The sequence below is a fragment of the Bos taurus genome, chromosome 1, assembly GCF_002263795.3.
Source record: "Bos taurus isolate L1 Dominette 01449 registration number 42190680 breed Hereford chromosome 1, ARS-UCD2.0, whole genome shotgun sequence".
NCBI lineage: Eukaryota > Metazoa > Chordata > Mammalia > Artiodactyla > Bovidae > Bos > Bos taurus.
In genome coordinates, this window is record NC_037328.1 from 83481236 (window position 1) to 83507972 (window position 26737).

General features: G+C 43.9%; 1 protein-coding gene and 1 long non-coding RNA gene across 6 annotated transcripts in view; one reads left to right on the forward strand and one right to left on the reverse strand.

Annotated features, from left to right (window-relative positions):
- The window catches only part of KLHL24 (kelch like family member 24), a 37478-nt gene extending 36484 nt beyond the window's left edge, over positions 1 to 994 (reverse strand). For 2 of the 5 annotated variants that reach the window (XM_005201599.5, XM_005201597.5), the window contains exon 1: positions 888 to 994. The gene's annotated coding sequence lies outside the window, so the exon portion shown is untranslated. Of the gene's footprint in view, positions 1 to 313 lie in introns of all 5 variants that reach the window. The other 3 variants (XM_059885239.1, XM_059885234.1, NM_001206196.2) reach the window with 2 other exon arrangements.
- A 7033-nt stretch (positions 995 to 8027) lies between these two features.
- Positions 8028 to 20145, forward strand: LOC104970931 (uncharacterized). The gene is made up of 3 exons (XR_804339.4): positions 8028 to 9096; positions 9233 to 9315; positions 19148 to 20145. It is a non-coding gene; the product is annotated as an uncharacterized lncRNA (long non-coding RNA).
- The last annotated feature ends 6592 nt before the right edge of the window (positions 20146 to 26737 follow it).

The window sequence follows — 26737 nt, forward strand, 5'->3', positions numbered from 1 at the left end:
TCTTTGCCCCGAGAGTCCAGAGCCTGGGGGCGGGGCCGTTAGGAACTAAATTAAGAAACCCAAGCCTGGAGTGGTGGGAAGGAGGCGAGGTTAGGCGGGGACTCCCGTCAGCAGCTCCCCCGCTCCCCCGCCCGCCTCGGCTCCCGCGGGGCTGTAGTTCCAGGGCCCGGATCCCGGCGCGGGCCCCGCAGCAAGCAGCGGTAAACAAAGGCTCCCGGGCGGTGGGGGCGGGGGTAACGGTCAGGCGACGGCGCCGAGCACGTTTCGCAACCGCTTTAAAAGGACTTCTCTGGCCCCCAGCCCTGGGACCCACCTTGACCCCGTCAGTCCTCCCAGTCTGGAACTGTCGCCCCCACCAAACGCGAAGGCTTGATTTCTGACTCTGCATTCTCAGCGCTTCCTTCGGTTAAAGAAGAGCAGCGCTCCGTTCGAAGCCCATCCACAACATGCGAGACCCCTCTCCCCCGGCCTTGTTCTCCAGCTGCCCCTAATCCCGCAGGCGGCGGGGTGACTGACCCGCACCTGCTAGCCCCCGCCCCAGAGGCCATGCCCCTCCCAACCCGCCCCCGGCGGGCGCGCCAGCAGCGTCGCGGTTCCGGGGCGGTAATGCCAGCCTTTCAGTGCCCTTCCTTTCGGAGTGTCGTTACGGAACCGGGCCTGACGACCCCCAGGAGACTCCGAGAGACCCCCCTCGCCGCAGACAAGGGCCCTGCAGTCCCAGTTGCGATCTCTCCTCAGACCCTCCTTCTCTGGCTTCGAGAGGCCGGCGGCCGTTGGCTTCCCTCCTGCAGACACCCCCGTAGGCATGACCTGGGCCGCCCCTCCGCCCCCGGCTCTGGCCGGTTCCTCGTCTTTCGGTCAGTCCCGGATCTGTCATCCCCGGGTACCTCTCGGCGAAGGCTGGAAGAAGCCAGCAGCAGTGGCCAACAGCGGCGGCCCCCGCGGTCCCTGAGCAGCCGGCGGCGCAGCACTCTCTCCAACGCCGGCGTCTCCTGAAGCCACCAGCCCTTCCACAGCTCACAACAAAGGAAACATGTGACCGCCCGGGCCAAAACACTGAGCGTCACGCACCTCTAGCCAATCCGAAGGGGCGCCCCCGTCCCGGGGCACCCTGGGAGCTGTAGTCCCCATTCCGAGGGTGGCCGCTCTGCCGCTAGGATTTCCCACTATAGTTCGGGTGTCGGGTGCGAGGCTTAACAAGATCCGATCCAAGGGCTGCTGATTCAGAAGCAGTTTTAGGTAGATACAGGTTAAGGAAATACATACGTCTTAGGAGACTTGTGGGAAATCAGTCAGGTGTTTATTGCTACGTCCCAAGGCAAAATCTCATAACCAAGAGTTTTCAGAACTCTAAATTTTGGGGGACTTGGCTCAGAGATCTTTTCATTTGACCCTTTGGTATACAATCGGGAAATATGAGGACCTGAGAAGTGAAAGGGACTAGAACCCTGGTAGCTAGACAGCGCAGGGAAACCAAATTTCTCTGTAAATCTGTTACTGGCACCTGTGTCATCCTGGGTTGTTGTTGTTTAGTAGCTAAGTTATGTCCAACTCTGCGACCGCATGGACTGCAGCATGCCAGCCTTTGTCCTCCACTATCTCCCCGGAGTTTGCTCAAATTCATGTCCATTGAGTTGGTGATGCTATCAAACCATCTTATCCTCTGCTGCCCTCTTCTCCTTTTGCCTTCAGTCTTTCAAGGCATAGGGTCTTTTCCAGTGAGTCCGCTCTTCCCAATAGGCGGTCAAAGTATTGGAGCTTCAGCATCAGTCCTTTCAATGAATATTCAGGATTGATTTCCTTTATGACTGGTTTGATCTCCTTGCTGTCCAAGGGACTCTCAGTAGTCTTCTCCAGCACCACAATTTCAGCACCACCATCAAAAAACCTGATGCTGGGAAAGATTGAGGGCAGGAGGAGAAGGGAGCAACAGAGGATGAGATCGTTGGATTGCATCATTGACTCAATGGACATAAGTTTGAGCAAACTCTGGGAGATAGTGAAGGACAGGGAAGCCTGGCCTGCTGCAGTCCATGGGGGTCACAAAGAGCCAGGCACAACTGAGTGACTAAACAACAACAGTAGCCTTTATGCTCCAGTGCTCACGTTGTGTAGATGACTACTGGAAAAACCATAGCTTTGACTATACTGACCTTTGTTGGCAAAGATTACATTTTTATTTTACACTCATGTGCAAATCAAAGTTATCACAAATCCCTGTTTTCTGAAGCAGGTGCTCCAAAAGACATTATTTTTTCTTTTTGTTTCCGCTAGTTTTTTCAAAGTTGAGTGTATCTCCAAATTTTGAAACATTTAACTAGTTTTTGGTTTCTGATATCAGAATTACAACTTCTCTTTCTCCCTAAGGGCTTCCCTGATGGCTCAGTTGGTAAAGAATCTGCCTGCAATTCAGGAGATACCAGTTTGATTCCTGTGTCGGGAAGATCCTCTGGAGAAGGGATAGGCTACCCACTCCAGTACTCTTGGGCTTCCCTTGCAGCTCAGATGGTCAAGAATCCTCCCGCAATTCGGGAGACCTGGGTTTGATCTCTGGGTTGGGAAGATCCCCTGGAGAAGGGAACAGCTACCCACTCCAGTATTCTGGCCTGGAGAATTCCATTGACTATAGTCCTTGGGGTCGCAAAGAGACAGACAGGACAAAGCAACTTTCACTTTCTTTCTCTTCCTTCTTTAGGAATACAGTCAAGACTTTGTGACTTTCACTTTCTTTCTCTTCTTTATGAATACAGTCAAGCCTTTATGAAATAAGAGGACATGCATGTTCCAGTGATTGGAGGTGTAAATACTGGTAATATAGAATCTGCCTCTTGAGAAATTTGTATGCAGGTCAGGAAGCAACAGTTAGAACTGGACATGGAACAACAGACTGGTTCCAAATAGGAAAAGGAGTTCGTCAAGGCTGTATATTGTCACCGTTTATTTAACTTATATGCAGAGTACATCATGAGAAACACTGGACTGGAAGAAACACAAATTGGAATCAAGATTGCCAGGAGAAATATCAATAACCTCAGATATGCAGATGACACCACCCTTATGACAGAAAGTGAAGAGGAACTCAAAAGCCTCTTGATGAAAGTGGAGAGTGAAAAAGTTGGCTTAAAGCTCAATATTCAGAAAACGAAGATCATGGCACCCGGTCCCACCACTTCATGGGAAATAGATGGGGAAACAGTGGAAACAGTGTCAGACTTTATTTTTCTTGGCTCCAAAATCACTACAGATGGTGACTGCAGCCATGAAATTAAAAGACGCTTACTCCTTGGAAGGAAAGTTATGACCAACCTAGATAGCATATTCAAAAGCAGAGACATTACTTTGCCAACAAAGGTTCGTCTAGTCAAGGCTATGGTTTTTCCTGTGGTCATGTATGGATGTGAGAGTTGGACTGTGAAGAAGGCTGAGCGCTGAAGAATCGATGCTTTTGAACTGTGGTGTTGGAGAAGACTCTTGAGAGTCCCTTGGACTGCAAGGAGATCCAACCAGTCCATTCTGAAGGAGATCAGCCCTGGGATTTCTTTGGAAGGAATGATGCTAAAGCTGAAACTCCAGTACTTTGGCCACCTCATGTGAAGAGTTGACTCATTGGAAAAGACTCTGATGCTGGGAGGGATTGGGGGCAGGAGGAGAAGGGGACGACAGAGGATGAGATGGCTGGATGGCATCGCTGACTCGATGGACGTGAGTCTGAGTGAACTCCGGGAGTTGGTGATGGACAGGGAGGCCTGGCGTGCTTCGATTCATGGGGTCGCAAAGAGTCGGACACGACTGAGCGACTGATCTGATCTGAGAAGGCTTGTGTCCAGGCCTTTTAAACATGATTTTTAATCCTCTTTTCCATCTGTTATTAAAAATGAAATTACCTACCATTTATTGGGTTTCCTTCTAAGCTGCAAACAGAGTGCTAAGTACTTTGTATATATCCTTTAATCTTCATAATTACCCAGCAAGAGAGTGTATCCCATTTTACAGGTGAAGAAGTTAAGCCATGGAGAGGATAAGGATTTAGCACTGGTCACTCAGTTATTGTTTTTTCAAAATTAAAATGTTTTAAAAATATGTATTTGATTGGATTGGGTCTTAGTTGCAGCACACAGGATCTTCACTGAGTCATGTGGGATCTTTCGTTATGGAGCATGGATTCTCTAGCTGTGTCACATGGGCTTATTTTTCTTCGGCCTGTGGGATCTTAGTTCCTCAACCAGAGATTGAACTTGCATCCTCTGTACTGCAAGGCAAATTCTTAACCACTGAACCACCAAGGAAGTTCCCCCCATTTTTTTTAATTATTACTTTTTATTGGAGTTTTGTTGGTTTACACTTTGCTGCACAGCAAAGTGAATCAGTTATATGTATACACATATCCTCTCTTTCTTGGATTTCCTTCCCATTTAGGTATTCACAGAGGACAGACTAGAGTTCCCTCTGCTATACAGTAGATTCTAATTAGTTATCTGTTGTATCCAATACATAGTAGTGTGTATGTGTCAATCCTGATCTTCCAATTCATCCCATCCTCCTTTCCCCCTTGGTATCCATAAGTTTGTTCTCTACATCTGTGTCTCTATTTCTGCTTTGCAAATAAGGTCATCTGTACTATTTTTCTAGATTCTACATATGCTTGATATTATACAGTATTTGTTTTTCTCTTTCTGACTTACTTCACTCTGTATGACAGTTTAGGCCCATCCACATCTCTGCCAATGGAACAGTTTCATTCCTTTTTATGGCTGAGGTCACTCAGTTATTACGTGTTGAGGCTGGCATTCACACATTTAAAAATAATTATATAAATATAGATACACAATTGTCTTTCTAAAAAGTGTATTTACAAAGTTGCTGCTGCTGCTGCTGCTGCTAAGTCGCTTCAGTCGTGTCTGACTCTGTGCGACCCCATAGACGGCAGCCCACCAGGCTCCCCTGTCCTTGGGATTCTCCAGGCAAGAACACTGGAATGGGTTTCCATTTCCTTCTCCAATGCATGAAAGTGAAAAGTGAAAAGGAAATCGCTCAGTCGTGTCCCACTCTTCGCAACCCCATGGACTGCAGCCTACCAGGCTCCTCCGTCCATGGGATTTTCCAGGCAAGAGTACTGGAGTGGGGTGCCATTGCCTTCTCCGGTTTACAGAGTTAAATATTTTAAATCTAATAGTGCAACAGTAGTTCTGTCTCCAATCCTTCCTCAGTTCTGATTTACCATAGGTAACCAGTTTCAACTATTTGACCTATTCTGATATTTACATTTATCTTTCCATATGAAAGTGTAGTTGCTCAGTCATGTCTGACTCTTTGCAACCGATGGTCTGCAGCCAGGCTTCTCTGTCCATGGAATTCTCCAGGCAAGAATATAGTAGTGGATAGCCGTTCCCTTCTCCAGGAGCGCTTCCTGATCCAGGGATTGAACCCAGGTCTCCTACATTGCAGGCAGATTCTTTACTGTCTGAGCCACCAGGGAATGACATATGGCTATTTCCTACTAAGGGAGCTGTCATCCCTATTCTGCATCCTTCCAATATCATAAATTTATGGTTAAATAATTATTTAATGTTTATGTTATAAGATATGTATTTATTATTGAATGATAAGATTAACAGTATACAACTTACTTTCTTGGACGGCTTTTCAGTTTTTCTTGGGTAGGCAGGCAGCTAAGCACCTGTGGGGCCTCACTGCCGTCACAAAGTTCCAACTCCCTGGCAGTGCATTTAGGGTTCTTCTTGATGCACCTTGAGGCCCCACTCCGAATCCTGAACACCAGCCTCAGTGAACTTCCCACAGGACTCTTGCCCAAAGAGCTCTTGCTGTCTGTCTCCAGACCATTCCCATCTGTATCCTGCTCCCTAGGCCTCTTATACTCTCTCCTCTCTTTCACCCCCTTTACTAGGCTAGCTCCTGCTTTTCCTCCCAGGAGTCAGCGTGTGGATCCTCTCTCTTGGAAACCCTCCAGTCCTCCTCATTGCCCTCTGGGCTAAATATCTCCCCTTGTCTTCCCACAGCAGCTGGTCCTTACCTCCTTCCCAGCAGTTATCATACTGATTGTGTGACATCACCCTAATGCAGGAGTTAAGGGCTCTCATTCTCTGTGCACCTGAAAATCTGTGTACTGCTTATAGTCAGCCCTCCACACATCTCTGTTATCTGTATCCCTGCTTCCATATACACAGATTCAACTGACCCTGGATGGTGTAGTACTGCAGTATTTACCACTGCAAAAAATAAATCTGCATATAAATGGATCTTTGCAGTTCAAATCCTTGTTGTTTAAGGGTCAACTATATTTACATGCCTTTCCCAACTGAGTACTCTCTCAAATTCCTGAAGTCAGGGATGATGGCTTATTCATTTTGTGTTGTAGTATACCTAGTGTCAGACTTTATTTTTTGGGGCTCCAAAATCACTGCAGATGGTGACTGCAGCCATGAAATTAAAAGACACACCTTGGAAGGAAAGTTATGACCAACCTAGATAGCATATTCAAAAGCAGAGACATTACTTGGCAACAAAGGTCCATCTAGTCAAGGCTATGGTTTTTCCAGTGATCATGTACGGATGTGAGAGTTGGACTGTGAAGAAAGCTGAGCACTGAAGAATTGATGCTTTTGAACTGTGGTGTTGGAGAAGATTCTTGAGAGTCCCTTGGACTGCAAGGAGATCCAACCAGTCCATTCTGAAGGAGATCAGCCCTGGGTGTTCTTTGGAAGGACTGATGCTAAAGCTGAAACTCCAATACTTTGGCCACCTCATGCGAAGAGTTGACTCATTGGAAAAGACTGATGCTGGGAGGGATTGGGGGCAGGAGGAGAAGGGGACGACAGAGGATGAGATGGCTGGATGGCATCACTGACTCGATGGACATGAGGTTGAGTGAACTCAGGGAGCTGGTGATGGACAGGGAGGCCTGGCGTGCTGCAATTCATGGGGTCGCAAACAGTCGGACACAACTGAGTAACTGAACTGAACTGATACCTAGTAGATGTTCAGTTGGAGAAGGCAATGGCACCCCACTCCAGTACTCTTGCCTGGAGACGGGGGAGCCTGGTGGGCTGCCGTCTATGGGGTCGCACAGAGTCGGAAACGACTGAAGCGACTTAGCAGTAGCAGCAGCAACAGATGTTCAGTATGTATCTGTTAACTGGCAGGTGGATCTCTACTTCTTAGGTTAAGGGGACTTGAGAGGGAAAAAAAAAGTGCCTCGAGACCACTTGGGATCCACTTGAACTGATTTGCACGGCGAGGTCCTCAGATTCTCTTGGGGCAAATGGCTGCGAGTTGATCAGTCACTGAGAGTGGAAGGGAGCGAGGGAACTCACAGGACAGCAGCCTCAAGAGACAGGCCTATTGGTGGGTGGGGAGCTCCTCAGGCAACCCCCAGAATAGAGGTGCTTTCGAGGTTGGTAGAGGGCCCTGGGATCTATGCCTACCCTACACATCAGTGAGCACCACCACTGGTGGCCTTGTCCTCAGGTGGGACTGGAATAGAAGCTGAGCTGTCAAGTCCAGCGCAATCTGCTGAAACTGATTGTTACATGAGTTATTAATTTTTATTTAAAAAAATTTTTAAAAATTTATGGCACATGCAATCTTAAGATCCCCAACCAGGGATTGCATCCATACCCCCTTCAGTAGAATCGTGGAGCCCTAATCACTGGACCACCAGGGAAGTCCCATAACACGATATATTTTATGCAGTGTTTACAATCCAGGTCAGCTTAGTCATTTGAAGGAGGCAGCTACTCAAGAGTGAGGGGAATCAGACAGTTTTCAGAACTGTTTCCTCTCCTTCCAGGGATACAGCATAGTGCTCTCTATTTTGTCTTCTTGCACATCCCACATGGAAGCCCATGTTTTACTCTCCAGGGCGTTCATGACAGCCTTTATGATTTGAAGGTGGCCAAGCATCCAGAGTTCCTCCAGCCATGCTTTATTGCACTCCAGCCTGCTCCTCTTCCCCATGGAGATGATGGTTGGGAGGTAGTAAGCCATCACTCCCTAAACATACCACACGCTTCCAGACCACTCTGCCTCTACACCACCCTGCCTCTGCTCTAGGTCCCTTGCACTTGAAGTCTCTCCATCTCTAATTCTAGGAGAAATATTGGTCGTCCTTTAAGGTTTCACTCTGATGCCAACTGTTCTGATCCTCTCCTCTCTCCCTCACCTGTTATGAAATTGTGCACACCTCCCACATCCTTTATAATGTGACACTAGCACTGTATTTATACCAAGCCCTTGAATGCAACTGGATTCTTCAACCAGCTCTGTGCTTAGCACATTTGTGCCAGCCCTGCAATAAAAGCCCCAGCTGCAAAGCACTGAAGAGCAAAGATATTAGAAAGAGAGGTTTTCACAAAGAGGGTTTCACAAAGAGAGAATACATGGCATCTCACACCACACAGCTCCATAACAATTCCCCTTGCACATCTCTGTGGCCTCACCTGCGCTCCTCCTCAGTACCAGCTACTTCTCTTTTCCCACCACACACCCTCTCTCTGGGCCTTTCTCCAGCCACAATCTTGGGGTTTCTCCCTCTCCACGATCTCTACGTGATCTCTTCCTCCTAGACAATCCCCTCTAGCCCTCTGCCTCCATCTCTTTTTCAGTAATTTGCATTATTCACACTCATCACCTTTCAAACAACAGAGTTCCATTCTTCAGAAGACTGAGACTACCATAAATAACAAAGTATCTCAGCATGCCCCACCCTACCCTGTTTTCCTCCACAGACGCATTTAACACCTCAGCTAGTCTGTTACACAATACCTCCTCAGAGTGCTAAGTGCAGACATGAGTGAACACAGTACACTATTTGCTCATGGCACCTACGCCTCTCCAGTCTTGAGGCCCACCCCTCTCCCTTCTCTGGTAAGAGAGGTGACTCATCTCTGCAGCTCTTTTGGACGCAGAGATCTGACTCTCTCCAGCTCTATAGTTACCAAGAAGGGTTGTCCCACTCCAGCCGAGACAGCCATAGACCCCACTAGGCCAGTTAAACCTTAGGGTCAAACATAATAGCATTAGGATTTAACCAGGTAGACATAGTTGGAAAATTTTCCATTTTGAGATCTGGGAAAAGAGGTGAGTTTTCTGTCACCTGGAAAGTCAGCTCCCTACCCTCTCTCCTGAGTTTTCCTTCTGAAACAAAAGTGTTTCTTCTGGGAATGGAGTGGGAGGGTGACAATCCTTGCTTTCTTCTGGAAATCATCTTTCACAGGTTGAAGTCAATGGGGTGCCAGAAACTGTTACCTAGGTGGCCTTGGATCCTGTTTGTGACCAAGCTTGCCACAGCACACGCAGGTAAGGATGACTGATTATCACCGTGAGCCCCGGACTCCGACTTCAGGAGACTGGGGCATACTTGCATCTCCTGGCACAGGATGCCAGTCCCTGTTTGTTTCCGATTCAAATGGCAACCCACTCCAGTACTCTTGCCTGGAGAATCCCATGGACAGAGGCGCCTGGTAGGTTACAGTCCATGGGGTCGCAAAGAATCCGACACGACTGAGCGACTTCACTTTTTTTTTCAAGGACATCTGATTTCACCCCCTCTCTTCTTCCTTGATTACTTCCTCAGTTATGAGAATTCGGGTGGGCCCTCTGGTCTGTGAAGAAACGTGATATTTTGGAAGTGACTCCTGCCCTGACTGCTCTAGGTAGGCCTGATTTGCCAAAGGACACCTCATAGCACCTTGTCACATGACTTGCTGCAAAACCATCTCAGGTATTGTTGCAGGAAGGAGGACCCCTTCCAGGGCCCAAAACTGGGCTCTTGTCTAACACTCGGAAATGAATTGTCCGAGGAGACACGTGTGCTGACAAAGCAAGAGACTTTATTGGGAAAGGGCACCCGGGTGCCGAGCAGTAGGGTAAGTGAACCCAGGAGAACAGCTCGGCTGCGTGGCTCGCAGTCTTGGGTTTTATGGTGATGGGATTAGTTTCCGGGTGGTCTTTGGCCAATCATTCTAATTCAGAGTCTTTCCTGGTGGCGCACGCATCGCTCAGCCAAGATGGATGCTAGTGAGAGGGATTCTGGGAAGTGGACGGACAACCGGTGTCTCCTTTCGACCTTTCCCGAACTCTTCTGGTTGGTGGTGGCTTATTAGTTCCGTACTCCTTATCAGGATCTCCTGCCATAAAACAACTCATACAAATGGTTACTATGGTGCCTGGCCAGGGTGGGCGGTTTCAATCAGTGTACTTCCCCTAACAGTATCAACACATACAGAAAGTGTCTTCTGCTTCTGGTGTCTGCCTGTTTTAAACAATGATCATAATGCCACTTCTAGTGCTGCTTAGCATCTTGTCTCAGTCATAGGTGGCTGTGAGTCCATATGGAATTCCTGCTGCTGGTCCCAGCAGACTTTGCCTCCATCTCCAGTTTCTTGCCACCCCGTGACATTTAAGAGGCATGTACTAACTCCAACTTGATCTTCCTCTGCTGGCTCTGGCACTGTCCTTCCAAATGCCTGCAGTTTCTGACAGTGTGTCTTGTCCATCTTTGGTTCCCTCTTGCTTGATGGGCAGCCTTCCAGAAATCTTTCAGCAGGTATAAACAGGGCTGGACCTAACCACGAATATCTGCAGCAGACGTCTCCTGTTCTAGAGAGATTCCATCCAGTTTCTTTCTTTCTTTTTTTTTTCCATCCAGTTTCTTAAGAAACTGTGTTGGCTGAGGCTGGCACACCTGTCTCCAACCCAAGAATTCTCAGTTTAGTAAGCGTGCCTATCACTGTGCTCATTTTAGGCTATCAGAAGCATCTGTTGTGAACAATGCAACCTCCCCAAAACCTGAATGCAGGTTCCAGAGCAGTTCCCACACACTGCTAGTCCAGGAGCACCCTAATTTATGCTATATCATTTTTCAGTTCTTTACCTAGCTTAGCACTTTGACAGTCATATTCTCTGTCTCCCTATAAAGACTTGACATCTCAGGTATTTCCACTGGGGCTTTAGACTTGAAGAGTCTAGGTTCAAAATTTAGCTTTGTTTCTTACCTGTATATATCCTTGAGTAAATTACTTCTTCTTCCTCAGTTTTCTCATCTGTAAAAAAATGAGGATACAAATACCTACCTCATTGAATTGTTATGAGGACAAAATGAGAAAAAAAATACAGTTCCTGGAATATAATAAGTGCTGAACAGCAACCAAAATTATTACTGTATTATTATTGTCCCTTCCCCCACCAATTCTAGCTATGTCCTCAGGAATGCCTTATCCTTTGCTTTAGGTAGGCGAAAGAAGGAGAGCAAGGAAGAGTGGAAGAACTTATAACCTCTATAATCTAGATTTGATAAATAAACATGAAGAAATGAAGTGATTTAGAAAACCCAGAACCCAAAACCAGACTTTCTGAACACTCACCAGGATCCTGTCCTCTAACTTCTTTTGTCTGGGCATTTGTAATATTTAAAAAAGAAAGAGATTGCCCTTAAGATGTAGAAAAGCGGTTTGCTTCTGGTCATACAATATCCAAACTCAAAGACCACTGAGATTAAACCATAGTTACCTTTGAGTTGTAGACCAAGGGACTAGGAGTAGGGGTGGAGGGAGACCTTTTTGTTTCTGTCAGTAAGCTTTTTTTTTTTTTTAATTATTTTTTGCTATGCTGGTTCTTTGTTGCTGCATGGGCTTTTCTCTAGTTGCAGTGAGCAGGGGCTATTCTCTAGTTGCGGTGCACCGGCTTTTCATTGAGGTGGCTTCTTGTTGCAGAGCATGGAGTCTAGGGCATGCGGACTTCCGTAGTTATGGCACCTGGTCTCAGAAGTCATGGCTCCCAGGCTCTAGAGCACAGGCTCAGTAGTTGTAGCACACGAACTTCGTTGGTCTGCAGCATGTGGGATCTTTCTGCATCAAGAGTTGAACAGTGTCTCCTGCATTGGCAGGTAGATTCTGTACCACTGAGCCACCAGGGAAGCCCCTCAATAAGCTTTTGACGTTAAAAGACAAATAAACAACTGTGCACAAATATACATGTTTCAAATTAAAAAAAAAAAAAAAAGTTTTAAAAAGCCTTTCCCTAACTGATGAGATTAAATTAAGCACCCTGCTAACTATTGTGCAATCTCCTTTGCTTCCAGCCCCAGATCTCTCTGTAACTGGCCTAGAAAACTGTGAGGGCTCCCAGGTCACCAGCACACAGGGACAGATTCTCTGACCCTGTTTATGACAGCATCGCAAACACATACTTAACATATTTTGGAAAGGCTGCCTGCTTCTATTACTGGTACATGAAAGTTTTGCTCCGGTAGCAAATCTCTAAATTTAGATGCTTTTCAGGATGAACTCTGAATGATCTTTGTCCCCAGCACTAGTCAGGAATTGGAGGGCACCTTGCTTTTTATTTATCAATTTAAATACCAGAGGTGATGTTTTATAATGTGAAATGTTTGAAGATTGCCATATTATTGGAAAATATAACAAACACAAGGGAATATCTATGATTTCTCCATTAGGCTTCTCATAAAATTTCACCTTGGGTTCCTTTTTTATTTCCTTGAGTGTGCAAATAATTATTATATTAGAGTAATACATCATAATAGTACTTTGTACACTCAAGTGAAATAAAAACAAAGCCAAGGTAAAAATTCTTATCCTAGTAACTCTATGGAGGTGATTAGAATGAATCCGGTTTAGGAATTTAGTTCAAGACGCTTAAATGTTGTCATTTTATTTGAAGAAAAGACAATTTGACTAATGAGAGAAATTTAAGGAATGCTGAATTTAATGGAGAATCAGCTCCTTGAGAGATTGGCCCCAACAGAATATTTTTTTGTTTGTACAGTCAAAGATATTTTTTGTGTGTGTACAGTACAAGGTATTTTTATATTTATTTTAAAAATGTTACTGGGGTTTACTTGACAGTACAGTTTCATGATTTGATGTACATATATATTGTGAAATGGTTACCCCAATCAAGCTAATTAACATATTTAACATAATTAACATATTAAACATAATTAACATCAGACAGTTACTGGTTTCTTCTTTTCCTTTTTTATCACAGACGTTTATTCTTAAACATATAATAGATTCTAAGACAACACTTCATTCTAGCTATAGGTGGCAACGGTTATGGCAGGGAATCCAAATGTTTAAACAGGAATAGAATTAAAACTCATCATCGCCTCAGGCACAAGGAACAACTTAATTTTTGCCAGGGTTCTAAATACCACCTGTGATCTGGGGGCCCTTCCCTGCAGCCTTTGCTTTTAACTCTCCAAGTTTCTTCTGCTCCTCTGTTTTTGATTGAACACCTTATCTTCCTTGTCCATCTTCTTGGCCTGCTTGGGCTGCTTCAGGGGCTTCTTACCACCTTTGCAGCTGGACATGGTGCCTGCCACCCCTTTCCCGGCTTCTTTTCCTTTTCTTAAGTGGCGAGAAGGGGCTTCCCAGGTGGGAAGGGAAAGGTATATAAATGACTATTAATTCCCAGGTGGCTCAGTAGTAAAGAATCCACCTGCCAAGGCAGGAGACAGCAGGAGATGTGGGTTAGATCTCTGGACTGGGAAGATTTCCCCTGGAGAAGGAAATGGCAACCTACTCCAGTATTCTTGCCTGGAGAATCCCATGGACAGAGGAGTCTGGAGGGCTACAGTCCATGAGGTTGCAAGTCAGACACAACTAAACAACAACAATAGAAGCAGAGAACAGAATGGTTCTGATAGGAGCTGGGGTTGGAAGGTGGCAGAATGGAAAGATGTGGATCAAAGGAGGTAAAGTTTCGGTTATGCAAGGTGAATAAGTACTAGAGATCTAACATGTGACAACATGAATATAGTTAATAATATTTTACTGTATACCTGAAGTTTGCTAAAAGTGTAGATGTTAAGTGTTCTCACCACATGTGGCTGCATGCTCAGTCATGTCCAACTCTTTGTAGCCCTCCAGGCTCCTCTGTCCATGGGATTTCCCAGGCAAGAATACTGGAGTGGGTTGCCATTTCCTTCTCCAAAGGATCTTCTCAACCTAGGGATTGAACCCACATCTCCTGAGTCTCCTGCATTGGCAGGTGGATTCTTTACGGCTAATCCACCAGGGAAGCCCTCTCTGCTTCTAGTTTCAGCATTTTTTAGACTCTACACACAAGTGATGTCATTAGGTATTTATCATTCTGTGTTTATTTTCACTTAGTGTGATGTCCTTTACATGCATCATGTTGTTGCACATAGAAGATTTCCTTCCTTTTTAAGGCTGGATAATATTCCAATTCATGTATATACCCAACAGTGTTTCTTTATGGAGAGTCAAGAAGGTAACTTTGGATTCAGATGGACTGGGTTCAGATCCTAACTTTGTTACCACTGACACAGTGATAGTGAATGGTTTATTTAACTGCTCTGATATTCAGCTTCTTTGTATGAAATATAATAATACTGTCTTCCTATAAGAATTAAATGGCTGCTTCTGGTAAGGGCACATAGACCCCAACAAACAGTTAAGTATTATTCAATCAGGACATAATGGTAGATATTATTTTGTAAAATATAATAATAATTACTATTATGACAGGACATGATGATGCACTGACAAATCTTCGCAAAGATCTGTTTAACAAGAAGCAACATGGGGTAATGGAAAAAATACACAGAAAAAAGAGGAGTCCTAGGGAGCCCTGCCATAACTTAGTCACACTGCACACCTCACCTAATCTCCTGGGGTCTCAGTTTCCTCATCTGTAAAAGGAGCACTGTGCTTTGCACCCATGAAGTTGTTTGGCTAAAGTATTTCTAGAGGCCTGTCTAGTTTTAGAAGTACAGGAAAAAATTTGTGAATTTTTTTGATTGAAAGGACTTCAGTGGAAAAGTTCTTTTGTTTTAACAAGCACCCAAATCAGGACATTCCTGGGGGCATATAGAACTCTTTAGGAAAGAGCTGGGTGGATATAAGAGGTCACGAATGACCAGAAATCACGTTCCAACTCTTGAGAGTGAAAAGCCTGCTTGATAGGGTAATGGGATTTGGGGAGGACGCAGCTGCTTCCTTTGGGATCAAACTGAACTCGGGTCCTCGCCTGAACCTTTAAAACAACTCTCCCACACCCTCCCCAAAGCCTTTCCCGGCTGAATTCCTGGATCAGTGCCACCTGTCCCTGCAGCCCCACCACCCTCCCTCTAAGTCACCCCACTCCTGTGCCTCACCTTAGTTTGCCCTGCTCACAGCCCTTCTTATGAGACTCATTGCTTCCCCAAATTTAACCCCAGCTCTTCCTATTTTTACTTCTCAACTCAGGAACTTCTGGAGTACATAATCACATGCCCTAGGGAATTATGACAGTACTGGCTCTCACTCTCCCTCTTACCTTCTCATTATTAATCTCTTGCTTTAGAAAGAAGAAATACATAGTTTGTAAAGTTCCTTTCCTCTAAATTTTAAAGTATTATGTGCCAACTGTAAAAAACTTGAGAGGGATAAGGAAGAAATTGGATATCATTTATAATCTTTCAACCCAAAGAGAGCTACGTGCTAGCAATATATTTCCAATCTTTTATTTCTTTGTATCTGTATTTATAGTGTATCTATAGCTATTTATTGGAGAAGGAAATGCAACCTACTCCAGTATTCTTGTCTAGAGAATTCCATGGACAGAGGAGCTTGGTGGGCTATAGCCCTTGGGGTCACAAAGAGCTGGGCATGAGTGACTAGCACTTTCTTACTTTCTATAGCTATTTATACATATTTTTGAATATTTAATAATATACATGAAAAATATACTCTTGTGTATCACCATTTAATAGGTGACTTTCTATTTCCTTCTCTCTGATCTAGGTTGACCTCTTGGCAGTCCCAATGACACTGACCTGCAGTGTGGAACTGGCTTATATCAGCATATATTATTATATATATATTATATCATCTTATTACTGAGATGAGTTAGAGTTCTACATGCTTAGATATCACTTCCCAAACTGACGGCGATTTAGGCTCATCAACTCTGCAGACATGAATCCCAGGACAAATTTATTGTTTTTTTAAAAAATTTCTTCAGTTCAGTCGCTCAGTCGTGTCCAACTCTTTGCGACCCCATGAATTGCAGCATGCCAGTCCTCTCTGTCCATCACCAACTCCCTGAGTTCATTCAAACTCATGTCCATCGAGTCGGTGATGCCATCCAGCTGTCTCATCCTCTGTTGTCTCCTTCTCCTCCTGCCCCTAATCCCTCCCAGCATCAGAGTCTTTTCCAATGAGTCAACTCTTCGCATGAAGTGGCCAAAGTACTGGAGTTTCAGCTTCAGCATCAGTCCTTCCAATGAACACCCAAGTCTGATCTCCTTTAGGATGAACGGGTTAGATCTCTTTGCAGTCCAAGGGACTCTCAAAAGTCTTCTCCAACAACACCACAGTTCAAAAGCATCAGTGTTCCCTTATTTTTTATTTTTCATTTTATTTTTATATTCCTCCCTTTCACTTTTTGTTAAAGAGAAATTGGCAACAAGATTAAATCTTTCATTCAAATATTACTCAGTTTCAATTGAACTAACTGTGACAGTTAATTAATACCTAGTGAGGATGTGTATTAAGCATCGGGATGGGTTAAGTCTCTTTATTTTGATGCTTTTGGGAGCTTTGCTGACACTGGGAGCTTCTGTCCTTTGTGCGAGTAGGTGTGCTCAGTCGCTTCAGTCGTATCCGACTGTGACCGCACCATGAACTGTAGCCTACCAGGCTCCTCTGTCCACAGGGATTCTCCAGGCAAGAATACCAGTGTGCGTTGCCATTTCCTTCTCCATCTGTCCTTCCCAGGGTTAGCAAATCCCTACCAATAGCAAAAAATTTCCTGGAAGCGCAAACCAGCCAACTCAAGATTATATCCCAACCATCTGCTTTATTAGGTGTTCACAGGACTCAGCTTTGGGCCACTGTTCCCTTGTCCTAATCCCCCCAGGGCTATGTACCTGACAACTAAGGACAGCCCCAGTGCCCCAGAGTTGACTGAAATCATTCAAACTAGCCAACCTTAAACCTGCTTACCTTTATTCCTTCCTGTGAAAACCATAATGAAGGCTCTTGCCCACATTTTCCCCTCAATTCCTCCACTCCTCATCAACCCTTCTGCTCCCCCACATGGCCCTGTTTGGCACAATGTACCCCTTTGGGAACTGTGAACAACAATCTTTTCAATGGCAATCACCTCCTCCTGTGCTGGCCTCATTATACTTGAATAATGATAAAACTTACATCATAAAACTTCCCTGGTGGTTCAGGGGTAAAGAAATCTCCCTGCAGTGCAGGAGATGCTGGAGACGCAGGAGATATGGGTTCGATCTCTGGGTAGGGAAGATCCCATGGAGGAGGGCATGGCAACCTACTTCAGTTGTCAGAAGAGTCCCGTGGACAGAGGAGCCTAGCAGGCTACAGTCCATGGGGTCGCAAAGAGTTGGACACGACTGAAGTGACTGAGCACGCATGCACATCTTAAAACAGATACTGAAGTTGACAATGACTAAGATGATGGGTGAAACATTGTGACCACGTAAGGGAACAGTCGGGCTGCAAGATATAACCGACAGTAGTAGTCAGTAGTACCTGTCAAGATACCTGAGACATGACTCTTCTATAAGGTAACTGCCTTGATATCCCTGGGATGCCAGGCTGGTGTAGACTTGGGAACCCAAGAAGTGAGGATCAAGGTTGTCTGAGGTTCCAAGGCAAGGATTTGGTTACAAATCATTCCCATTCTATTAGCGGGTTCAGAGTAGAACTGGCCACAAGATAAGGATGTAGAGGTTATTATTGGTTATTATTGAATTATTGGTCCAGGCACCTCATATTGCTCAGGAATGAAATTTGCCCTGGAGTGTAAGGTGAACTTGCAGCTGAGAGAGAGGTGAATATAAAGCAGAGCAGGGAGCCGGGCAGTGCTGAGACCTTTCGTTTTTTTTTTTTTTTATATTTCACAAGTTTCCAACCTTTTTTGAAGAACTATTGGGAGCTGGGGTACTTCAGGTCTGGTTGATGGGTCTGACCCCATTCAGAATCAGAGAACTTCTATTTGAGACACTTAATGGTAACAGCAAAGCTTGGTGGGAAAAGTGTGGCAGTGGCAAGTACAGACAAAGAGCTAGAAAGAACAAAACTGCTGAGCACTAAAATTGTCTGAGGGAGTCTCTGTGCCATTAACTGTAGCCAGGAGCTACCCAAAGTCCTGCTGATGTCACCACCAGAAGTAAAATCTGACTCCTCCACACTGTTACCTTCACTAACAAAATGCTGTGTCTGTCTTGTGTGCTGAGGGCAGGACCAAGAGCTGGTGTGAGGGTGCTGGCTGGGTGGGCAGCCAGAAGGGCAGAGCTAGGAGGCAGGGGCTTGGCAGAAGCCAAGGGCTGGGTCACAACAGGCTCAAACAGGATCCGGGTGAGCTATGGTCATAAAGAGGCATTAGATTAGTAAACCATCAGAGGGAGGCTGGGTTCTCTGGTTTACACACAGATTCTGAGCCAGGGGAGTGGATAAGGCAGAAATTGAGGCTGGAGGACTAGAGACAGCACCAGGAAATTTCCAAATTTCGGGCATAGCTCTCCTTGGGTTAAGTTTTTTCTCTTTAAAAAAGAAACTGGATTAAGTTGAGTTAATCAGGGATGGCTCAGGTTTTTTAATTGAAATTTAATTTGAAAATTAATTTTTACAGACAGTTGCACCCACAGGATGGTCCTTCTAGGCCTTCAGGGAACCAGACCTTTCAGGGAAGTGCAGTGCCTGCCTGTACCCTCCCTTCCCCAGAGGCTCATGACAGATGGCAGGCTGGGCCTTTGGCAGAGGGCATTCATTTGTGCATCAGGGATCAACTTCGGATTTTTCCTGCAGGACCCAGCCTCCCACCTCTGGGGAAAGGAATGAGGGGTGGAATTATATAAAATATAGAAAGTAGTGTAAAAATATGGAATAAGCCACTCACAATTCCGCTTTTCAAAGACAGTCACCTGTCTTCTGCAACTGTGAAATAGACATAATTACTATGCTGGATTGTTACATGAGATGAGGGAGAAGCTATTTAACATTTTGATAAGTTTCATTTGATTCTTTCCATTATGCACTTTAAAACTGGAATCACATTGTATATACATATTTTTTTCCTCACATTTTCCCTTAACAAATATCATGACTATTCTCTCTCTCTCTCTTTTTTTAAGGCCTACCGTATGGCTTGCAGTATCTTAGCTCCCTGACCAGGATGGAACCCAGGCCGCTGCAGTAGAAGCACAGATTCTTAACCACTGCACTGCTAGGGAAGTCCTTACAACTGTTCTCATGGTTACAACTATACTGTGTGTGCACGTGTTCCAATACAATTACCTACAAAGCAGATGATGCATCAGATTTTGTTGGGGGACAGCTGGCTGACTCTGGGTATAGAGAGTCCAATGGCTGGCCTGCCCTGGTGCAGAACAAGGGGTAGCCATTGATAATGTCACAATTTAGAATGAAAAATGAAGATGTTCTGCTCCAGGATTCAGAGGTTAATTGGTCACATTTCTCCTTAGAGGAAACTCATCATCTATGACGGATAGGGTGCTGGGGGATAAGTTGGCACGAGATGAGATCTAAACAGACTGCCTTTTGTTTAAATCTGTTTAAACCCCAGTTAGTCTGGGGTTCTCTGGGTCCATGTTTATATCTAAAACAGTGGTATGAATTCTGTTAGAGAGGAAAGCTAAGACCTTATCTGGAAGTGAAATTCCAGGAAGCCCCAGAAAAGATGGGTGATTTTTGTTCTCTGTGACCCTGCCTTCCACCGTAATTTTGGAAGTATATGTGGGCCCTGCCTCTGGGGGCAGATTGTGTGCAGGCCAGAGCCAAGGATTTGACAAAAAAACTTTTTTAAACTGTCACTTTGAATGATTGCTTTACATTCTATCACATGATCAAAATATAATTTATTTATCCCTTTTCATTATGCTGAGTATTTAAGTTGCTTCTAGTTTTCTGTTAAAGTACTAAAAAGCAGTGGTCCCCAACCTTTTTGGCACCAGGGACCAGTTTCACAGAAGACAGTTTTTCCACGGACCAGGTCAGGGGGCTGGTTTTGGGGTGATTCAAGCTCATTACACTTATTGTGCACTTTATTTCTATTATTGTTATTACATCAGCTCCACCCCAGATCATGAGGCATTAGACCCCAGAGATTGGGGACCCCTGCAATAAAAAACATGTTGTCACATAAATCATTCTCTTAAATTTGACCTGTTTTATGAGTATTAGATGGGAAGAAAGCTATTTTAACATTTTGGTGTGTTCCCTTCTAGTCTTTTTATTCAGCATTTAAAAATTATTAGAATCACTCTGTATGTATAATTTTATTCCGCCTTTTTTATATTTCTTAGTAATATATCATGACTATTCTCATGGTTATGGTTTGTTTATAGATATGATTAGGTCAGCATCTGAAAGCCTAAGGCCCTTGAAACAAAGTGAAAGTGTTAGTCACTCAGTCGTGTCCAACTGTTTGTAACCCTACAGACTGAAGCCCACCAGGCTCTTCTGTCCATGGGATTCTCCAGGCAAGAATACTAGAATGGGTTACTATGCCCTTCTCCAGGGGATCTTTCCAACCCAGGGATCAAACCCTCATCTCTTATGTCTCCTGCATTGGCAGGTAGGTTCTTTACCACTAGCGCCACCTCGGAAGCCCTTAATGAATGGTAGTCCTTCTCTATTCTGTTTTTCTGTCACTTGACTGAACTGGGCCTGGAGTTGCCATCTCAGATAAGGCACTGCAATCATCATTCTCATAACTGGGGTATGATTCTTTTGTAGGGGAAGGAAGCCACAATCTCTCCAGGCCTTTTGATGTTTTGTTTCTTATTACGATATGCTGGATCTTCGATCTTCATTGCGGCACGCAGGATCTTTTTTGTTGCAGCATGCAGGCTCTTTAGTTTTGGCATGCAAGATCTTTAGCTGTGTCATGTGGGATCTAGTTCCCCAACCAGGGATTGAACCTGGGCCCCCTGTATTGGGAGTGTGGAATCTTAGCCACTGGACCACCAGGGAAGTCCAGTGATTCTTAAATTATATGGTGTCTTAGAATCACAAATACTTATGGGCCCAATACTTAGGATTTCTGATTTTGTAGGTCTGGAAACTTGCATTTCTAACAAGTTCTCAGTTGATCCTGCTGCTGCTGGTCTGGAAACGCTTTTGAGAACTTCAGGCCTACAACTTTTACTACTCTTTTTGTCCTTCTGACTGACTCCTCTCATCCTTCAGGTCTCAGTTTTGATTTTATTACCTCTGAAAAGTCTTTCCTAAACCTGAAGTCTAAATTAAGCATCCACCCTTTACACTTTCAAAGGCCCCTGGACTTGCTTGTGCATAGGACTGATCATAGTGTCTTATGACTTGTCTGTATCCCCCATGAGACTACAACTTATTTGGGAAAGTGACCATGTCTGTCCTGTTCATGGCTGTATCTTCAACACCTTGCTTAGTGCCTGATACACAGTAGGTGCTCAATAAATGTTTGTAGACTGAATGAGTGAGCCACATCCTGGGTAGTTGGAACCAGAGCCTAGGGATTCATGAGGATGGAGCAAGTAAAGAAGTAAGTTCTAATGGCCAGTGGCCAGGCACGTCTAGGAATTCAGAGCTAAGGAAATAAGCAGAAAAATGTAGGAGCTATACATCCAGGAACTGGACCTCAGGAGCTTGGTCCACCCTCTGGGTTTTGAGAGCAGAGCAGAACCTACTATTATAGAAAATAAACAGGGACTTAAGCTTCAATTTCTGATTAAGATGCTTGATCCATGGATGAACCTGGAAGGCATTCTATTACGTAAAATAGGTCAGACAGAGAAAGACCTAAATCCCTTCTGGGGTCTTTGCTAAATGACCAAGGTGCTTAGTGAGGTTTCCAAATTCTGCCTGATCAGACTCAAATGTGTCCCAGATCTAGGTGAGCACTGGGAATTTTCCAGCTTGCAACCTCAACCACTGATAATTTCCCAGGATTTTTTTGTGAAGATTAAATCAAATAATTCATATGAAGGATATTGCAGGGGATTGTTATCAGGAAAAGGGCTTCTAGGATGCTGGCAATGTATTTTTTTAATCTGGGTGGTACTTACATGTGTGTTCACTTTGTAACTATTTGTTAAACTGAACATATTCTGTATATATATTATACATCTCAATAAACATTAAAAGAAAGAATATATATAAAAAAAGAAAGAATATAACAGTACAGACATATCAGATCAGATCAGATCGGTCGCTCAGTCATGTCCAACTCTTTGTGACCCCATGAATCTCAGCACGCCAGGCCTCCCTGTCCATCACCAACTCCCGGAGTTCACTCAGACTCACGTCCATCGAGTCAGCGATGCCATCCAGCCATCTCATCCTCTGTCGTCCCCTTCTCCTCCTGCCCCCAATCCCTCCCAGCATCAGAGTCTTTTCCAATGAGTCAACTCTTCACATGAGGTGGCCAAAGTACTGGAGTTTCAGTTTTAGCATCGTTCCTTCCAAAGAAATCCCAGGGCTGATCTCCTTCAGAATGGACTGGTTGGATCTCCTTGCAGTCCAAGAGTCTTGGAGTCAAGAGTCTTCTCCAACACCACAGTTCAAAAGCATCAATTCTTCAGCGCTCAGCCTTCTTCACAGTCCAACTCTCACATCCATACATGACCACAGGAAAATATAGTAGGTGCTTAATAAATGACAGTCAACCTGATTAAATGAGATAAGATATGTAAAAGGTCTGGCACAAAATTCAGTGCACCATGGGTTCAGGATCATTTCCTGTAAGTAAATTTTTATGCAAGTATGTGTGTGCTCAGTCGCTTCATTCATGTCCAACTATTTGCAATGCCATGGACAGTAGCCCACTAACCTCCTCTGTCCATGGAATTTTCGTGGCAAGAATATTGGGATGTGTTCCCATGCCCTCCTCCAAGGGATCTTCCTCACCCAGGGATCAAACCCGTGCCTCCTGCATCTCCTGCATTGCAGGCAGATACTTTACCTGCTGAGCCATCAGGGAAGCTCCTTGTGAAGGTATAACCTACAAAACAAAAACAAAACAACAACAACAACCCAAATACACAAAGTATAAGCACACAGTTCAGTGAATTTTTCTTAATGTGAACACGCTGAAGTAACCAATAACCATGTCAAGAAATATAACTGAATGGTTCTTAATATAAAAGGGTATGAAATGAAATTTTTCTGATGTCTCAGAATTTTGGCCAAATGCTCAAAGCCAGTAATAAATACCTCTCTCCCTTCTAAAGAACGTTGTCAGACATACTTTTAGGATCTCCTAAAATATTACAGGAAAAAAAAAGATACCAGACTTGTGGACACAACGAGGGAAGGAGATGGTGGGACGAATTGAGAGAGTAGCATTGAAACGTATACATTACCATATGTAAAATAGCTAGCTAGTGAGAAGTTGCTGTATAATACCAGGAGCTCAACCCTGTGCTCTGTAACAACCTAGAGGGGTGGGATGGACAGAGGTGAGAGGGAGGTACAAGAAGGAGGGGATATATGTATACATGTGGCTGATTCATGGTGTTGGACGGCAGAAACCAACACAACATTGTAAAACAATTATCCTCCAATTGAAAAAAAAAGAGGACAGAGCTGGTCCTGAGACTAGCAGCCTCTGCCACCCACCTCCAGCCTCACAGGGGACTAGGATTTTAAAGGGGGCTCATTTCAGAATCTGCCTTGGAGGGAGTGATGTGGTTAAGTAATGGACTGACAAGGAATTACAGCCCCTGTGCTTCTGTAGAACCAGAGCATAGGATTAAGAGAGTTTGAGGGAAGCCTGACATACAGACTCTGAAATTTGAGGTGGAAGGTGGGAATGAGGTTAGGCACTGGTGTTTGCTTTTGATCTGGAGAATTCTGAAAGTAGAAAGTGGGCTGGAGAAGGCTATGATGGTATTGTTCAAGAGAGGGCAATAGTTTAGTGGAGCATGAATGGTGATTTCCCTGGCCAAATGGATGCTGCAGTGGGTAGTGGGCTTTCAGTTGCCTGGATGGGGTCCTGTCCCAGAGGGCTATCTGCCAGGAATCCAGGAGTATGAGGAAATGGTGGTTATCTCTGGAGGTCAAGAGATGCAAGGGTGGATTGTATTAAATTAGCCAGAGGGTACAAGACATCACCCACATCAGGGAACCATGCACAGCAAAGATACCATGTGGCCTCTGACAAACCCACAAATGCTCCCCCTCTGAAGACCTAGTATGTGACCCTCAGCCAAGTTAGCCAAGAGAAACCACAAACTGCACCAGCCTGAGTTAAAAGACCATTCCCTTCCCCCTAACCCGATCCTGGAAGAGCCAGAAGATGAGGTGAAACAAGAGAGTGAAATTGCAGACCACACATGCCTTCTAACCTAGTGTTGATCCCCTAGCCACAGGTCAAGCCTGAGGGGTGGAGAGCAGTGCAGAATTCGATGTGAGTTTTTTTTTTTTTTTCTCCTTACCATGGACTGGATTTTTTTTTTAAGGTCTCCAGCTGAGGTTATTCCTATAGCCACAAGAGCCTAAAAAACTTTAAGATCTTCCTGAGATCCTGTCCAGGGACTAAAAAAAGAGATCCGGTGAGGCATGTTAAAGGACAGTATTAGGAGACAAAGCCATTTCCTGTTCGTACCTTTTGAGTTCAGTCCTGTGTGTGTGTGAGCGTCAGCTGGACTATGACAGAGTGTGGAGAATTTCTCCTCCACTATTAAAGTACACTTTTCTAGAGATTAGAATTCACTAAGTCCTGTCTCTCTCCTGTGGACAGTCCTAGGTAAATGCAGGTAGGTTCTCTCTCTCCTCTTTCATTATCAATATGTATGTGAAGGTTTTCCAGATGATTCTCAGATCATTTAAAAATGTACAGTCCCTCCACCATCAGTTACATTTTAAATTCATGCCTTCCATGTATCAAAGGCATTCTGGGCCCCTGCGCAGAAATTGGAGTCAGACAGACCTGATTTGTCTGTCTGCTATTGTTAATTGCAGAGCCCTTCTCTGAGCCTTAATTTCCCCATCTGTAAATATGTACCTAAGATACAGACTATTAAGCAGTTAAATGCAAATACGTAATAGGATAAAATGCCCAGAACAGCACCTGACACATAGCAAGTGCTCAATAGATGGTTAAAATGATTAATATTGTTTTGTATAGTATCCCATCAAACTAAAATATATTAGTTTGGTTATATATTTTCTGTAGCTGTAGCTTTTTTTAATGTTTAAATTTTCTAAGGTTTGTTGTCTAAACTATTCAAAACAGCGCTAGCAAAAAAGCTTTGGCCCTGAATGCAAATTTCTTTGGCGCTATATTCCTAGAAGTGAAATGATTAGGTCAAATGTGTAAACAGTTGTATACTAGTTGGTACCGAGAAAAACTGGGCCAATTTGAAATGCAAATTTAACATCTGGGTGTATTTATTTCCAAAATCCTGGAAATAGTGATACTTTAAAAATATTTACATTTGTGATGGGTGCTGAGACCTTCTCTTTTATGTAAGGCTCAAAATTTCAGACATTTTGTAAGTGTTTTCAACCCCTTTTGCCTTGTATACCTTTTCCCAGTCTGCATCATTTGTGGTTGGCTCTTTTTCCATTTCATTGTACCGAAATATATAATTTTATATATAAAAATTTACATCTTATACAAAAAAATTTCAATGTATTTGGTTCTTTAATACATCAGCAGCTTAAAATAGTGAACAGTAGGTGTTAAATACTTAATGTTAATTCATTTGCCAATATTAAATGTTTCATAGGTGTTACTTATTTTGTGTATAGTAGGTGCTTCAGGTCTGGTATCTTGAATATATTTCTGGGTGCTCAACTCGGTTTAATTTTGTCATTTTTTCCTGATTTTAGCTCCATAGAAAACAGATTTCATAATTATGATTACATCCATTTAAATGATCATTCATATTCTTGGTAGTTTTCTCATATTAAATTTCACTAAGGAATTTTAGTTTTTGAAATATCTTATTGTATTTTAGTTGTCATCTCCTGTAACCTGTATCTAAACTTTGGGTCAATGTTCCTCCCATTTTAGTTTCTCTATATTTCTGATTTTTTTCTATTGTGAACATGGGCGGACAGTATACATTTAAAAATAAGAAAAATGTGATACATAGGATCTTTAGTGGTAATAAAATGAAGTACAAGAGGGTAGCATGATTGTAACTTCGTGACTAAGTGTTGATTGAAATAGGCAGAGAAGTGTGGGCCATCCTCTTACTGGTTTCTGGACATGGGCTCCCCAGGCTCTCCTGTTTGTTGAGGACTGGAACATTGTACTTTCTTGATTACAGCTCTCAAAGAACTGCATCAAAACTCAAATGACCAGGAATAGTCTTGACACAGTACAGGTAGTGTGTTTGTATTTGCTAAATACATAATAATATTACCTTGATTTTTTTTCTTTTTTTTATCCTGACTGATAATATTTTCCCTATTATTAGTGGTAGTTTAAACAAAAGGGGTGATTCCTGTCATTTCTGTAAGCTGATTTTGCTCCCAGACATGTTTGAATAATAGAGACTGGATTTACCCTCAACCCTTAAACAGCTAGAACACTGGACAAAATATCCATTAAGAAAAATTATTTTTGGAATTTGGATGGCAACTAGAACAGATCTGTAGCCCCTGAGAGAAGGAAAAAAAAGTGAGGTGAGTTTTACAATTGACTCAGCGTACTGCCTGAGTGGACTTAGTGTAGGACGAAGAAACTCTTTGAGCTAAAAGATGTAAACTGG